This window comes from Grampus griseus (genome assembly GCF_964374135.1).
Source record: "Grampus griseus genome assembly, chromosome: 8".
In the NCBI taxonomy this organism is placed as follows: domain Eukaryota; kingdom Metazoa; phylum Chordata; class Mammalia; order Artiodactyla; family Delphinidae; genus Grampus; species Grampus griseus.
In genome coordinates this window covers 88,382,429-88,393,642 of record NC_139002.1, presented here as the reverse complement: position 1 = coordinate 88,393,642, position 11,214 = coordinate 88,382,429, and positions in this window count along the sequence as shown.

Here is an 11,214-nt window from a genome sequence, read left to right as displayed (position 1 = left end):
AAACTGGAGAAAAACTCTGAGATCACATAGGAAGTGAATGCAGAGACGAAAATAATGAGGAAAAGGTTAGGGATAGATATTATAGAATAAGTGAAATAGTGAAATGAAACACACAGGATGGTGGGTGTTCCCCCAAAGATAATTGAATCCAGTCAAATCACGTGGAATAAAAGCATTACTCAAGATAACATTGAATTTTCCCGCACTAAACAGAGCTTTAGCTCTAGGAGAGCTCACCACCATACTCTGAAAAAGATAATGAATAGAGAGATCTCTTCCAAAGTGTAGGCTATTAAAATGTCAACACTTAAAGAATAATAAAGATCATGAAAATATCCATTCATGGAAAAAAATTACCTTTGAAAAGGAAAAGTTAAGAAATATGATCAATATAAAATGACCTTCATTATGCCAGTTATGCTTTTTCCTTGATTTCTACTGTGGTTAGGATAACTCTTGCTGCCCTGCATTGGTTTATTTTCGTTTTTAATTTACCATAGATGATGATGATGAAGATAGATAGATGATAGATAAATAGACAAACAGACTGACTTCATCCTTTTTTCTATCTATGCTACTTTTCTTTTTAACTTATTTTTTTAATGTGCTATAAAATATATTACACATACAGTAGAGTGCATAAAAACATTCATGTGTAAATCTCTTCCCCTTGAATTCAGATAGAAACTGTGACTTGATGTAAGCAAGGGAATATGGCAAAGGTGATAATTATGTCTTTGACTATGCTACATCATATAGGACCCTGTCTTAGTAGCCCAGAGAGAGAAAATTTTCTTTCTCACTGGTTGGAAGAAGTAAGCTTCCACATTGCAAGAGGGCCTATGGAGAATGTCGCCAGACAGGGAAAGGCCGGCAGCCTCTCTTAACTGAGAGCAGGCCATCAGGCAATAGCCAGCAAAAAAATAGAGATCTCAATCCTATAACCTCAAGGATCTGAATTCTGCCAACAGCCTGAGCTTGAAGCAGATTTTTCCCCAGTCAAGTTTCTGATGAAATTGCAGCCCAGTGAAACTCTGGGTATAGCTAAGCCTTGCCTGAATTCCTAACATACAGAAACAATAAGATAATGCAATAGCCAAGGGGTGAAAGCAACCCTTGTTTCCATCAAAGAATGACTGGGTAAACAAAATGTGATATATATATACAATGGAATATTATTATGCAGCCTTAAAAAAGAAGGACTTTTTTTTTTTTTTTTTGCAGTACTTGGGCCTCTCACTGTTGTGGCCTCTCCTGTCGCGGAGCACAGGCTCCGGACGTGCAGGCTCTTAATCCATCTTTTGTTGGATTTTTACCTAGGTTTTTCAGTTTTTTGAGCTATTGTAAATGATATTATATTTTAAATTCCAGTGTGTACAGGCTCACTGCTAACATAATGAAGTACATCATTTTTTAATGGTTATCTTATATCCTGAGATCTCCTGACTCATTTTTTTAATTCTAGGAAGTGTGTATGTGTGTATCCTGTAAGATTTTCTACATAGATAATCACATCATCTGCAAGTAGGGACAGTTTTATTTCTTTTTTTGTGATTTGTATGCCTTCTACTTCCTTTTCTTGCCTTATTGCATTGACTACAACTTCCAGAACTATGTAATATAAGAGCAGTGCCATTGGCTATCCTTGCCTTGTTCCCAATCTTATGGGAAAGCATTTAGTCTTTCACCATTAAGTATGTTAGATGTAGGTTCTTGTAAACACTCTATCAAGTTGAAAAAGTCCAAAGTGCTGATGAAAGAAATCATAGAAGATGTAAATAGATACATACTATGTTCATTAGTTGAAAGATTCAACATAATAAAGTTGTCAGTTCTCCCACAAATTGAAACATAGGTTTAACACAATTCCTATCAAAATCCCAGTAAAATATTTTGCAGATAGGCAATATTATTCTAAAATTTATATGGAAAAGCAAGGAAACTAGAATAGCTAAAGCAGTTTTTAAAATGAAATCAAAAGTAAGAGGACCTCATCTATTTGATTTCATGACAATATATAACTACAATAATCAAGACTCTGTGGTATTATTGGAGAGATAGGCATACAGATCAATGGGATAGAATAAAGGAACCCAAAATAGACCCACACAAATATACCCAACTCATTTATTTTACAAAGGTGCAAAAACAATTCAATGGAGGAAAGATAGCCTTTTTTTTTTTTTTTTTTGCGGTACGTGGGCCTCTCACTGTTGTGGTCTCTCGCATTGCGAAGCACAGGCTCCGAATGCACAGGCTCAGCGGCCATGGCTCACGGGCCCAGCCGCTCCGTGGCATGTGGGATCTTCCCAGACCGGGGCACGAACCCGTGTCCCCTGCATCTGCAGGCGGACTCTCAACCACTGCACCACCAGGGAAGCCCTGGAAAGATAGCCTTTTAAACAAGTGATGGTGGAGTAATTGGACATCCAAAGGCAAGGAAAGAAAGTAGCAAGAAATGGAAGGGGAGGAGGGAGGAAAGAAGGAAGGAAGGAAGGAAGGAAGGAAGGAAGGAAGGAAGGAAGGAAAGAAAGAAACCTAGTCTCACACCTTATACAAAAACTAATTCAAAATGGATCACAGTAAAAAGACTAAGAATATAATTAGAAAATAGGCAAAAGACATGAAGAGACATTTTGCCAAAGAGAATGTACAGGTGGCAATAAGCACAGGGAAAGGTGCTGCACATCATCAGCCATTAAGGGAGTGAAAACTGCAACCACAGTAATACATCACTACACATCTATCAGAAAGGCTAATGCAAGAAACCTGAATCACACGTACATTGTTGGTGAGAATGTGTAATGACAGAGCCACTCTGGAAAACGAGTTGGCAGTTTCTTAAAAAGCTAAAATACAAATACCATATGACTCAGTGATTGTACTCCTGGACATAAATTAAAATTTATGTTCACACAAAAAACCTTATAGGAATGTTTATAACCAATTCCAATGCAAAAGTTTCCATACTATGTGATTCCATTCATGTGACATTGTTGAAATGGTAAAATTATAGAAATGGAGAACAGATTAGTGGTTCCCAGTGTACAAGGGGGGTACAAGGAGGAGGGAACGAGGTATGGCTATAAAAGGGCAACATGGGGGATCCTCGTGGTGATGGAAATATTCAGTATCTTGACTGGATCAATATCAAGATATTGTGATATTGTGCTATAGTTGTACAAGATGTTACCATTGGTGGAAATTGGGTAAAGGGTAAATGAGATTTCTCTGTATTATATCTTACAATTGCATATGAATCTACAATCATCTCAAAATTAAAGTTTATTTTTTTAAAGATTATATAATGACAAGCAAATGCAATTGCAAACTTGGGCTGGACCCTGGATGGAAAATCAAACCGAGGTAACAGCTCTAAAGGATTATTGGGGTAGAACTGAGGAGATTTAAATATGGTTGTATGTTAGATAATATTTATTGTACAAGTTAAATTTCTGAGTGTGATAATGGTATGTGATAATGGCGTCTGAGTGTGATATATAGGAACCTATATAATCGTCCTTGTTCTCAGTACACTGAATTATTTAGGGACAATATGATAATATGCAACTAGTTCTCAAGTAATTCATAAATAAGTTTTTTTTTAAACTCTCAAATAATTAAGGGAGGGGGGAGAACGAGGGAAAAAGAGATTGAGCAAGCCAGCCAGCCAACATGGAACATTCCTGAAAGATAAGCAAGTAGGCAAGAGTGATGATGAGGGAAACAGCTTCCATAATCAGTAGTTATGAACTCTGTCCCATACTAAGAATCTTTAATGTCCTATTTGCCTAGACAGACACTATCTCCTTTTCTAGTCCTTTAGATAAATGCTGTAAACTTTTTATAAATCTTAAACATTTTACTGATCAGCTACTGTACCTATTTCAGTACCTTTAAATAGGCTTTTTCAAGTTTGCCAACTTATGTCTCCGAAGTATACATTCCCCTCCGGTCTGAATGTCCTGGGGTCTCATCTTCCCCAGTGGAATGTCAGTAAGCTGCTAGGCAATTCCTAAAGGTGGCTTCAGATTGTACTAATTAAAGTGTTGTGACGTTGATGAATGCAGGGATTGGGGTGTAGTGGTCCCCAGGTCTGAGCAATAAGCACTCTCCTCCTTCCAGAATGTAGTCATATAGATAGCAAGGCCATGTTTAAAAACATTAAGTTAGTCATTTTTTTTCCTTCACAGTGGTTTCTTCAGGAAAGTAGAACTGAGTTTCAAAAATGTAAGGGGACATTTTTTCTTTTATATTTTTTACCTTCTGTAATGAATATTTTATCTTGTATGTGAGTTTTAATTTCTTTTTACAGTTATTGGGGTATGTGATATATGCGTGTGTGTTCATTTGTTTTTTAAAATAATACACTAACCTAGAATCCTGGGGAGAATGAGTAAGATACATACCAAGAACTAGATGGAACAAAAATTGACAGTCTTTCTGGGAAGTCATTTGAAACAGAAGTCATAAATATCCATAGCCTTTGACCTACCAATTTCCACTGAAGAAACCCATCTTAAAGTCGTAGTTTGAAATGTGGGCAAAGATTCATCCGCAAAAGTTCACTGACACATTATAAAAGCAAATACTATAATAGAAATAATCTGATATTCAAACTTAGAGGAATAGTTAATTTATTATAGATTCAGGCATTTAGATAGGAAACTGCACATTTTTAAATATTATCTTGAGGCATTTTTAATTAATTAGGAAATGCTTGATGTAAGAAATGAGATCAATATAAACTATTTTATGGGCAAAAGAACTAAAGCTGATGAATCATTTCCAGTTTCCGATCGTGTTCCAATTTCTAATACTTTGTTTCCTCTTTGGAGTCTGTTATTTGGCACTTTTCCAAATTTAGTTTTGAGGAATTTCCTCTCAGAAAACAATGCCTCTCTGGTCATGGGCAAAATGATCTCTCGTTTATTGATTTCTAGTGTTGACCCTTTATATCCCTTGTTCACTGGTGCAGAAAACAAAAAATGCAAATGACCCTTAATAAATGCCTTGAGAAGAAATTACCACCACCATCCTCAAGAAACCATTTTGGAAATCTTCCAATGTGCACATGTAGAATCTTCAAAGGTCATTATTAATTTAACAGAATTCTTGCATGTTGTACCCCTTACAGAAACTCCTTCAGGAAAGCCTAGAGGATTAGCTATCATTCAGAACATGAAGATTACTTTGTTATAAGAAAGTAGTCAGTCCCATGTTATTCATCAAAGCAATGTTTTATTTAGAAAATCCAGAAAGAAATATATTCTGTTCTGGCAGAAACTGAGGTGAAAGTATGATATTTTTGGTGGATGAAATGCTGAAAGTTCAATTTGAAACTGAAAATTGTTTCATCTTAACAATCACAAGCCATTAACAACAGCACCATATGAAAAGGGCAAACGTGGACACAGGCTTCAGGAACCTGGAATGTGTCCTACTCTATGTGATGAAAAACTTAGAGTGACAGCATTAACCCCCAAGCACACACACCCCTTCCATTCCCTTTCATAGTAAAGCAGCTTTTAATTTACTTAATTTTGTCATTGTAATAATCCTCATTTAGGCTGTTTCCAACCTATAAAAGAATTGTATATTCTCCCCAAAGCATTTTTATTGAGTTATTTGCAACAAACTACATATTCTATAAAAACAATATTATTAATTGGGACTGGCTTTCCCTCTCTCCACCACTGTCTGCCCCACAAAAGACGATTTGACTCATAATGTATCTGAAAAAATGTTTGCAGTGAAAGAGATACAATTATGGAAAATAATACTGTTGCATAAAAGACACATTATTTCAACTTCAATTGTGGGCAATTCAGGGAAACTAAACATTTATTTATTTAACTGTCTTTTGGGGAAATTATATTATAAAATCTAATGAGGAACAGTGGAAATATATCTCCTGTTCTTCCCACCAAGCAAGCTCACACCACAGTTCTGAACACTTCCTCTTTTGTGCTTCAGATGTTCTCTGCTTTCCACTGCCTCTGTGGGAGTGTCTACACCTGGCAACGTGCAGGAACTCACACACGAGACTTTTGAACTCAAGAGCCTTCCTGAATGGTAATCCTCTATTGTTTCAAAATATAAATAAGCCAAACGCTTAACTATACATTTTTGATTTGTGTTCCAGTGCCATGATTAAGGTTTTTGTTTTGTTTTGTTTTTTAAGGATCCTAATGTCCTGAAAGATTTAACGTTCTTCCATTCAAACATCAACCATGCAAAAATCTGACTGAGAAATTCATTCAATATGCAGATGTTGTATAGAAGCAGAGTTAAGCAGGAATGTTGTAATGATAAAGTACAATTTTCAAAAACTTCAACACAAGACTGCCACAGAAATCGAGAATGAACACATTCTAAGATTTTATTCAGCCCATTAATTAATGAGAGAATTAGTAAGATGATAAAGCTGGTCCAAAGGAAGTTTGGAGAAACAGATATTAAAGTCAGTCAAAGGAATGCTGAAATTTACCAGCCCATACAAATTAGTTAATATCCCATAGTGCATTAACCTCAGGGTGTGTGTTTTTTTTACTGGAAGGAAATCTATGAGTTAATGTATAACCTCAGTGTCTGGTCTCTAATCAAATAGTAAAATAGCAAAGTCAAACAGGAGAATTCTCAGACATAGATAATTAATTATTAGGCAAACATGTTAAACAATGTCACTGTTGCCTTCCTCTTACTTTATTTCAGGTTTTGGATGATTTTTCTTCATAGTAATGCTTTTTTTTTTTTCAGTACACGGGCCTCTCACTGTTGTGGTCTCTCCCGTTGCGGAGCACAGGCTCCGGACGCGCAGGCTCAGCGGCCATGGCTCAGGGCCCAGCCGCTCCGCAGCACGTGGAATCTTCCCAGACCCGGGCACGAACCCGTGTCCCCTGCAACGGCAGGTGGACTCTCAACCACTGCGCCACCAGGGAAGCCCCATAGTAATGCTTTTTAAAGTGTTTAGAAGAGACTGTACCAAGAGAAATCATAAGGTATTGTTTACCTTGGTGAAATACTCTGACCCTTAGCTCTGTAAGTTCAAAAGCTGATTTTTTTTCCACCCAGTGTGCCTATACACTAACTCAGCTCGCAGGAGACAAATCTACAAATCAGACAAAAGCAATTTGTTTTCATTAAAAATATATGAATAGATCAGATTCTTATATTCTATGGCTGGTACATTCTTTCCCCCAAGGAAAGCAGTAAATTGGGTCCACTTACCATCTCAATGTTGCTTGATGATCTCTAGTGAAACTCGCTAGGAAAATCTAGCTGCAGTGCAGTGGAAATGTCCCCACCCTCCTCATTTACCCAAATGAAGGGCGGAAAAAGATCTCCTCCTTTCTCCAAGAGCAGGAAAAATGAGTATGGCTACAAAAAGTCTAGGTTCTTGCTTGGGATTTGGGAAGAGGGTGGAGAGGAATGGTGAGTACTTTCACTCCTTGCCAGTGGGTAGGCTTTACCAAAGAAAACTCTGCCGTGGACAATATTGGGAAATTCCATAGATTCCAAGGTAGGTTCCAAAACTAAGCTTCTGCCTCCTAGTGGCTCAGAGTCTGCTCTCAACCTAGACAGTGAAATGAGCCAAGGGCATAGTCCCAAATCCTGTTATTAGTGTCTGCAGTCTCCCTAGGAGCCTCCCCATACACAACCACATGTCCACACACCTCACTCATCTTCCTTTATTGCCCATCTCCTTCATTTCTCATCACCCATGCCCTCCTCTGCTCTGAGAACTTTCCCTTATTTTGTCGGAGTGGGGTGGGAGGAGAGAGGCAGAAACGGTGAAGGAGGCTACCCTGAAACTTATTGTACTCGGAGTATATTCCAAGACCGGAACCCTCTGTTGGGTAAGCTTCCTTCCTGTGCTCCTCTGGCTTCACTTAGCTACTGTTAGTGACCATGAAATCATTCAATAGGTAAATTGCTTTCACAACTCAACGATTAATGACATCAGGACATCTCCAAAACGCCTGCCTTTGAACATGGATAGCTAAAGGGAGATTTTGATTCAGGACACTTCCTCCCCCAAACTGAATGTACATGGGAGATGCCCGACTGGATCTCTTTGACCTTTTCTAGGTTCCATCATATCTAATGCCTCCTCTGACTGACTCAGTCTTCCTTGGTCTGTAATTTTATCCAAGGTTATAACATATTTACTTTCTTGCTCTTCCTGCTTCTGGTATGAGAAAGTTTCTGACTCTAAAGTGCTTTTGTAAGATGATATATTCCATTGCATGCTCTTAGGTTGGCATGTGTAAATTTTTTTATGTTAAGTTTAAATAATTACGAAAGATGTAATTCTACCATACTGTATATTTTACAAGTCTGTACATGTTTTTTGACAAAACTCTGCACATTTCGCTCATTCAAGTCTCATTCCATTTATGGAGGAAATCTACTACACAACCTAATTAATAAAGCCAGTCCTTATTGACAATCCATTTCAACCAATCAGATTCACTCTCCATCAGTTTTCAATCAAAATAAATCTAATAATATGCATCATGAAAACCATCTCATTTATGAATTTTAACTCTAAAATAGACATATCAGATATCCACATAGATGGGTAGATAGACAAATGGATGGATGTGAAAGAAAGAAAGGAAGGAAGGAAGGAAAGGAGAGAGAGAAATGATAGAGCACTGAGACTTGTTTTGAGTTTGTTACCTAAATAAAATAAGATGGAATCACTTAGAATATTTCTTACTGAATCTGTCCTTGTTCACGAACAAATTCTCCCTTGCCAGCTATGAATTCTTTATTTGGTTCCTTTGGAACGCTGGAGACAACCTAGCCTAGGAAGTCACATTCTGTCATTTTCACAGCATCCTATTGGTTGTACCCTATTCATTGTGCAAGGAGATCACATATGGGCATAAATAGCATCTTCAAGGCTGACTGCCACACATACATGATGGTTGTTCAGTAAATATGGTTTGAATTAAAGAACTGTGCTCTACTTTTATCATTTAAAACTTAGAGAGCCATCCTTTTTCTAAATGGGGGAAAATCTCTCACCCTCCCACTCCTACCTGGGACAGCCTACAAGGTGAATCTTATTTCAGTTTTCAAATAGAGTGTGAAAAACAGCAACCCAGAAATGATACCATGATGATATTTTTGCCCACTTTGAATACTTATATAGGACACTGGAAAATATTTTAAATTAGTGACATTTCAGGAAACCTAGGTACTGTGGTTGCTGTACATATCAGATAACCCTACTGATCAGAATACTCAGTTCCTGCCACTTGTATAGAGCTTCCTAGTTTACAAAGAGTTTTCACATGTATCTCATTTGAACTAATAAAGTCTCTGAGAAGGAGACAGGATGGATTTTATTCCAACTTTACAGATGAGGATACTTGACCAGGTCCAATTTTAATAAGAGGCAGAGCCAAGAGGAAAATTTTGTTTTCTGATTCCTAGTCCAGTAGGGGTGTGAACGATCAGAGGAGACTTTAAGGAGGAATTTGCATAGGATAGGCTGGGTTGTGCGGCAGAAAAGACAGCCCTAACATCTCAATGGCTCAAAACAACAGAGATCTGTTTCCTGCTCATAGGAATCCAATGAAGGTGGATTGACTTTCCAAGGCAACTGCCCTCCATACAGCAATTTAGCGATCCAGCCTCTTACAGCTGCCCCATGGTTGTCACGTGGGGAAGTGGGTCTTTCAATGAAAATCAAATACTTTGGTCTTAAAATGACACACCTCCCTTGCCCTGAACAGCCTGTGGGTCAGAACTAGTCATATGGCACTGTCTGACTGCAAGGGGACAGTGTAAGTCTCCTGTGTGCCCAGGGCATGGGTGAGCGCCAACACTCTCTACCAGTATAAACAGGGAAGAATGAATAGAATCTGTAGAAGTAGGAGGAAGCCCCTCAAGGACACGTGTGAAAATCGTGAAATACACGCACAACACCTAATCTTTCTGAAAGCCCAGTGCTGGGTTCTCTCACGTACATTTTTATTAGTTGATGCTGACAACAGCCTGGAAGGTAAATATTATCCCCTAGTTTATGGTTTAGGAAACTGAAGTTCGTAGAAGTTACAAAACTTGCCCCAGAGCACATATTAATACGTGGAGGAAAGTCTACCTCCCTTGTTCTTCTTTTTCGCCATCTCTCAGTTTTATATCATGATCTCTTCACCATCACATAGGGGATTTATTTTTACAGGGCCCTGGGAATCAGTGGGGAGGGATGCACAAGAACTGGCAATTCTACCGGCAATGTTTTATTTATTGAGCTGGGTGGTGAGCACACAGATGTGTGTATAATTCTTTTTATGTCTTAACTATTTCAAAGTACTTTTTAAAAAGAGGGGTGGCAGAGTGAGTTTGAAAACTTGTGACAGTTTCTTATCTTAAAAACATAAGTATTTTTTATGAATATCAGCAGCCAGAAAGCAGGAAATACAGTATTGTTAACATTTATTGAGCACATACTATGTCCTAGTTTTAAATAATTTATTAACACGTACTAACTTATGTTTCCCTTCCAACAATGCTACCAATGAGGTAGGTACTATCATTATCCTTATTTTAATGAGATGAAAAAATTGAAGTCAGATTAAGTAAATTATTTAAAGTCAAATAATTTATAAAGGGGAAAAACTAGATTGGAATGAAGCACTCTGGTTTCAGGACATGTACATATGAAACCCAACACCCTGTAATACCTCCCCCAAGAGGTGAAGGATGAGTCAGATTTGCAGAGGTGAGCCAAAATCTTTCACGCATCTTCTTGTTACATTCCTTAGAGGTTTGCATGCAGTTAAACAGGGAATTAAAAATAGCTTTCTTGTGACGTTGACCGAAAAAGAGATGATGTGTTTGGCAGCAGTTTCAAAGAAATATTTAAATATATGGGTTTGACTCCCTTGGACTTGTTGAAGGGGAAGGACCAGGTGATAAGAGAGGGCTCTACATATCATGTAAACTTCCTTGTCAAGGAGGGTGGAGTTAGGGAAGGAGTGAAGGCTTTTCGAAGGTCAAGTAATCTCGCCGAGTTGGAGTTTTTCTCCTGCTTGGATTGGGAAACTATAAAAACACAGTTTGGGATTACTGCTGTTGCTGCTGCTCACTAGATCACAGTTACTCCGGGACAGATCTCACTTCAGGATTGCAGGGTAAGGAATTCCTAGGTGGGATTCGCACCCAAGCGAGGCGGAAACGCAGCGGGAGAGCTCTAGA